Below are 7,090 nucleotides of genomic sequence, written 5' to 3' on the forward strand. Positions count from 1 at the left end.
TCTTCTACTTATTAAAATCAAAAAAGCTAACTGTAAAACAGCCTCAGGCAGCTCCTTCTGGAGGTATTCCAGAAGAAGACATTGTTATCATAGGAGATGACAGCTCCATGCATGTTACTACCTTTGAAGACCTTCCAGTTGGACAAGATTTGGAAGTGGAAGACAGTGACATTAATGATCCTGATCCTCTGTAAGCCCAGGCTAATGTGTGTGTTTGTGTCTTAGTTTTTAGCAAAAAAGTCTAAAAAGTAAAAAAAAATTCCTAATAATAGAAAAACCTTATAGAATAAGTATATAAAGGAAAAAAGTGTTCGTGTTTTAAGCTAAGTGTAGTTATGAGAGAGTTAAAAAGTTAAAAAATTATGAAGTCTATAAAGAAAAAATTACAGTAAGCTAAGGTTAATTTACTACTGAAGAAAACTAAAAAGAATAAATTTAGCGTAGCCTAAGTGTGCACAGTTTAAACATTACTGACACTACTGTAGTGTACAGTATTGTCCTAAGCCTTCATTCATTACTCACTCACAAATTCACCCAAGCCAATACTAGTTCTGTAACCTCCATTCATGGTAAGTGCTCTATTCAGGTATATCATTTTTAATATTTTATAACCTATATTTACTGTACTTTTTCTATATTGAGCTATGTGTAGATATGCACAAATACCATTTTGTTACAACTACCTACAAAATTCAGTTCAGTCACATGCTGTACAGATTTGCATCCTATGAGCAATACCCTAGGAGCATAGTAGGCTACACAATCTAGGTTTATGTAGGTACACTCTGCGATGTTCGCATGACAAAATAGCCTAACAACACATTTCTCAGAATATGTCCCTGTGGTTAAATGACTCATGACTGTAATAGTGAATCCAGTAGGTTGTTAAGCTTAGTAAAATCGTTTATATTAAAAACATTCGCTCTCAGCTAGAGCATTGTCATAGTGAAGAAAATAGTCCTGTGTGGCAGTTCCTGCCAAATGCCTCACCCCAGACTTCCTGCAATGCCTCAATCATTAACTCAGTTATTTTTTGAACATTTAACATGCACAATGGCTATGCATAATGTTATAACATTTAGAATTTATATTTATGTATTGCTTTATCACTCTTTTACAATGTGCCTTTCCGTTTATTTTATCTGATGTAATATTCACAACCAGTTTATTTTTCAAAAGAAACTGAGACCTAAAGACTTTACTAAGAATACTCACCAAAATGAATATGCTCCATTGGTTATTTGATTTTGTCAAATGTATTCACTATGATCAATGCCATTCATATTCTAAAATTTAGTCAATTTTGTCTTTACTTGTTATTTTTTGATATACATAGTATTTGAGTTATGTGGAAATGAGAACATTCTGATAAAGATCTTGTTACTTTCCTATGAATCAGAGGGGAAATCCTGTATTTTATAAGTAACGGCTATTATCCTCCAATGTTGAACAGCTTCCTCTAAAATATTTCTATAAAAATGGTACTTTACATTTCATCTTGCTCAAAATGCATTGGATAATATATTTCTCCCATTCAACAATGAGTCTACTTTATAAGTCACACACAAAACTGTTCATTATTTAGTGTTACACTCATAAATTTAATCATGACAAAGTTGCCAATGCTATATAATTTTATTTGGCTTAGATTATAAAGATTTTATATGTCATTGAATCCATCTATATTCTTTTGTCTTTTTGCATTTCTTTTACTCACATAATCTATCAAAAGGGACAAAATATGATTGAGTGTTTATGTAATTCATAATTTTATATTTTGAAAAATTCTAACTTTTCCTAAGCAAATATTTAAAAATGAAATTTATCTGCATACGAATCATCATATCTCTGAAACATTCTAATGGATTTTTCACAAAATAATTTTTTAAACCTAAAAGTTGATATAGTTCTGATTAAACAGTTTGTTAGCTTTCTTTTCTTGGTGTAAATCACCAAAATAAAAAAAGAGTCAAGGACATATGTTTCTCTCTCTCTTCCCATCTATCCATCCATCCATCCATCCATCCATCCATCCATCCCTCCCTCCCTCCCTTCCTCCCTCTCATTTAATCCATCACCCAGTTTTTACTTTTGTGGTGATTTGTGGCGTTCTAGATGTTATTGAGGAACCAATGGTTATAAAATAGAAGATAGAGTTAAAGCAAGATAAATATGGCCTGAGAAAGACTCCATACTTCTATATTTGAGTCCTTGTGGATGAACCGTAACCTATCTTAATAGTCAGACACAATTGAAAACCTAACTTAATAGTAGGCACCTGTAACAATGGCTGAGTGTTGGCCAATCCCAGTGGCTATACCACTCATAGACTGCTGAATGTTCAAACTGCATTCAAATAAGGCAAACACCAAGCTGTAACCAGTCTCACTGTTTCTGTACCTCATTTCCGATTCCTGTTTGTCACTTTAACTTTTTTGTCTATAAATTTGTTCTGACCACAAGGACCACGAGGCACCCCTGGAGTCTCTGTGAATCTGCTGTGATTCTGGGGGCTGCCCGATTTGCAAATCTTTCATTGCTTAATTGAACTCCTTTAAATTAATTTGGCTGAAGTTTTTCTTTTCTCAGATGGTGTCAGGAGTAGGATCCGAAGTGGAGCTTCTAGTGATCCCCAGAAGTGCTGAGTGAACACTCAAGATACCTGCAGGACTCACTTGTGTCCATTGATCTCTCAGAGCAGCTGGGGATCACGGGTAAGCTCCCTCTCAGATTTTGGAGCTCCACGGATTTGCATTTTGAGCTCTCCGAGTTTCTTTGAGCAAATTTCTGATCCAAACTGGGTTTAGAGTTGTGACAGAAACTGGACTGGGTCCAAGAGTGGATTTGATCTGGGAATTAACTGGTTTGAATCCAGTTAGAGGCCTCTTACATCTGACTAGGTCAGAAAGGAACTGGTAGTAAGCAGTATATTGCAGGGTTTATAAAATTTGCCTTTTGAAAATTCACAGGGATTTTTCTGTTCTACCCCTTTGTTTCATTTTTCTTGTGCGCTTAAGTAGGAAAAAAACAATCATTGGCTAAGTTAATCAAGAGAACCTGAGAGTAAAGTCAATATTTTAGGTAAAAATGGGATCCTTAATTTCTGGAAAACTGAGTTCCTTCTGGCTTATACGTTAGGTCTGGGAGGCAGCGAAGTCTTACAGAAACACCAAAATATTACTAAAGATAACTCACAGTGGAACATCAGAATGAACAACAATGCATTGAAGTACATTTGAAAATGTGGGCTCTCAGTAAATTTCCTTTTGGCTAAGAATGGGTTTGGCACTACAGCATGTCAACTGCTATTCTCTTTGGAATAATCTGCCTTGCGCTCTTTCCTGACGGCTGCAGGTGACAGTATTAGGAATGTACAGGGTTGTGGGACATAGGGAGCTTTTTCCTCCCTAAAAGGGGAAACATGAGAGATGATGACACTGCTGGAAAAGATCCCTTTGCTATAAAAAAGCAGCTACCTGAACTTTTCAGTGTCACTGGAATGGGGGGTGGTCTTCTCTGGCCTTTTTGCCTTCCCCACCCTGCCACAGGCAATGCTTTTCTCTCTCTCCTTTCCCTTTCTTATCTTGCCTATTACTCAGGGCAACCATCTTGCCCAGAGACCACATGTTGAAACTCATGGTCAGAGGTTGGATTAATGATGATGGGGCCCAACCAGGGGCAAACTTAAGCCTTGCCAGTTTGATATTAAGTGCTAAGCAGAGTGGCTAATGTCTATGTTTTATCACACATATTTTACTCTGGCCAGAACAAAAAAATATAATTTTCCTTTATCATGCAGCTTGGCCCCATTGCAATGATACAGCAAGCTGAGTCACTAGGGCCGCTCAGGGAAAGGGAACCCAGAAGCCTGGCATGCTGGCAAAAGGGTAAGAATTTCTTACCAGTCAGATTTTTGGCTTCTCTCTCTCTGTACAGTTGAATGAATGGTAAAAATCACTGTTTATCTCTTCCGTAAGGTTTTGATTAATGTTGAAAAGAATTCTGAGGCTAGTCTTAAACTGATGTATTTGTGCTATGAATTTGTTTTTCTGGGTTGAGGGGTACCTTAGGATAAAACATAGGCTTAGGCCCTCATAAGCTTGCTGCTCCAGACGGCCCAGCAAGCTGGTCAATAACAAACTTTCCTGCAAGTCCCTGAAACAAACAAAAAAACTAGATAGGGTCTCTGTCTTGTTTTAGGTCCTTGGGAACTTGACCTTGTGACAACATGACAGTATTTTCTCTTGGATTCCACCTTCCAGGGAACAGGAATTTTGGGGTTTATGTCATAGTTAGCTCTAAAAATTATCTCGAGTAGTTAAAAGCCTTTGCAATTTCAAAAGGAACTACTCTATAGACTCCTGGGAAGGACAGTCGAGACTGCCCTGTGCTGTAGCTCAGTATCTTAAGATTTTGGCCTTTCACACTGGTGGTCTGGGTTTGATTTCCTGCTTAGGAAGTAAGTCCTTTTTTGGTTTAATATCTGCATAACCTTGTCTTGTCTCTTCTCCACTATGAACTATCTTAAATTGTCCTTCCTCTGATCACCTGGGAGGTTACCTTTGACATTTTCTTTTGAAAATTCACCGGCCTGGTTAAACTCGGGTGGTAAGAAATTTTAAAAGGACTTTATTAAAGAGTGCTATGGTTAAAAGTCAGCTTAATTAAAAGTGGATATTCAAGCTCTAACAGCCTGGATGCCTTGGGAAAAACAGGGGGCACCTGAAACCCCTTTCCTGGCCCTGTTCTTCCAAGGGCTCCACCCTAAAGCCAATAACCAATTAAGAAACTTAAAAACCGGCAAATGAAACATTTTACAACTACTGAAGTAATCTTCTTCTGTCTGTGTAATTATATATGTGTTGTGTGTAATGTTTATATAAAAGAGCACTAATTAATTGGCTTAAATAAAAATAAGCGCTTAAATCAAATATTTTGAAAACAAAATAAAAACTGTAATTCCTTTTAGTTTATGTAACTTTAGTAATCTTTAGGAAATAAAAACAGCTTTAAAGATTATTGATAAAATGAATACATTTTTGTCTAAATTATGCAGGTCAGATATTAGGTTTGCTAACTGCTTTTAGGTCGTCATAAACTGCTTTGACTTTTGAAAATTGTTCAATTTATTTTGGAGGCATTAAGTTCTAAATAAGACCAGGGGATATATGGAATTAGCCATGCCTCCTAGACATGCAAAGAATGTTATAAAGAAAAGAGATTTTATATAAGAAAGGATGTTATACGGTAAATTCTTGTCCTAAAGTAAAATGACTAGCTGTTTAAAAAGGGGGATGTTTAAGGCAAGTCAGAATATCTAAACATGTTGTACATGGTCTATGTAAGTTGTGAAAGAATTTATGAAAAGAAGTTCATGCCAGAAATGTTGTACAATTTAAAGGTGATTAGGCCTCCCAAATGCTTCATAAAATGCCACTATGACTCTTAACTGTACAGATGCCTGTTTTACAGCTAGGCAAGGCATGGGACACATGGCGTTAGATGCTGGAAAGAGTCAGACCTTATCTGCATTTCTGTCTGGGTCCTAGACTCCATACCTAGTACATAATTAAAATCCCTTACTTACCAAGGTTTTCACCAAAAGTAAAAGTTTCTAAGAGTCAACATTGTAATATGTAATTGAGATTACAGAAAAAACAGGTTTACATGCAAGGTGTGTAATGAGAATGAAGTGTGTTTTTTTGTAAGAGATTATAAGAAAGTGTGGGAATGTAAATTTTTGCCTAGGTTAGAGGGTTAAAGGACTGTTTTAAATTAAATGAAGTTTGAAAAATTTGTGGAAGGTTTATAACAGTTAATTATAAGAGATTCTATATGTGAACATATTGGCTAAAGTTAAAATGGCATTATTCAGGATTTTTTTTCATAAATTGGACATTGGAATAGAGAAGCACAACAGAGTTTTCATAGAACATTGTACTGCTCTGAGAAAAAATTGTAAAGGGCTATAAAAGATTTATAAAAATCTTACCTTATGGTTAAACTAATTAAAACTGAATAGATTTATAAAAAGTTATTTAAAAACTAGCTTTAACATTAAAAATACGCTAATGGAAACATAAAATTTGGCCTTTTAAAAAGGATTTTTATGTAATATTAAAAGATAACAAAAGGTTTTTGTTTACCTCTTAAGTAAACTATAAAAGAAAAAGGGGAGCAGGGAAAGAAAAGAGAGTCAGTTGGCTTTATGCTGTCTTCATTGGGTCTTGTTTGGAAAGCTGAGACTCCTCTCTCTCAGAATAATGTTTTTTACTTAAAAAAAATTTTGAGTTATCATTTTGCCTAATGAATGACTTATGGTCCGAAGATTCTATTTTGTAATATCCAATGTTTTTAAGACTTTGGTATTTAACAAACCTTTCAAAATCAAGCTCGAGATTGTCATGCTAAATCAGCCAATATTAAAATTGTTTAAATATACAATTTGAATGAACTCCATGGTCTAAGTCAAATTACCTATGATAACCCATTAGTTATCAGTGCTATGCACCTAAATTGGAGAAACAACTGCTATTCAAGTCCATGCTAAGCATGGACTCTTGAACAACCAGGACAGCCACGCTTGTCCTTTCTGAGTCCTTAAAGCTTTTGTTATTAAAGGTTCTGTATTCCATGACTCATCATGGAAAAGATAAAATAATCCAAACTGAATATATTGATGTGGTGACTTATAAATTGCAGAAATAGTTTAAAACCAATGTTCAGTTCCATATTCCTGGGAAGACAATCAAAGCTTCGGGTACATTTCGCTACCCGATGGGCCATTTAAACATTTATAAAGGGATTTCATTCAATTGTCATTTTCAACGCATGCTTTCTGGTTGTATAAAAGCTTTCCCATGCAAGAAAGCTGATGTTATAAGAGTAGATTATTATGCTACAGTGTTTTTTTTTCCAGGTAAAATTCATTGAGGACAATCCCTTCACAATCTAGAACTGGAAGATTGGATTTTCTGAAAACATTGGAGAAAAACTGTCCTTGCCATCCACACTACAGCAAATCTTTGGAGACTTGTACTTTGGGTTCATAATCTCACAACTGAGAAGGGTCCCGCCACACTCCTGGAAC

The sequence above is a fragment of the Gorilla gorilla genome, chromosome 19 (genome assembly GCF_029281585.2).
Source record: "Gorilla gorilla gorilla isolate KB3781 chromosome 19, NHGRI_mGorGor1-v2.1_pri, whole genome shotgun sequence".
In the NCBI taxonomy this organism is placed as follows: Eukaryota; Metazoa; Chordata; class Mammalia; order Primates; family Hominidae; genus Gorilla; species Gorilla gorilla.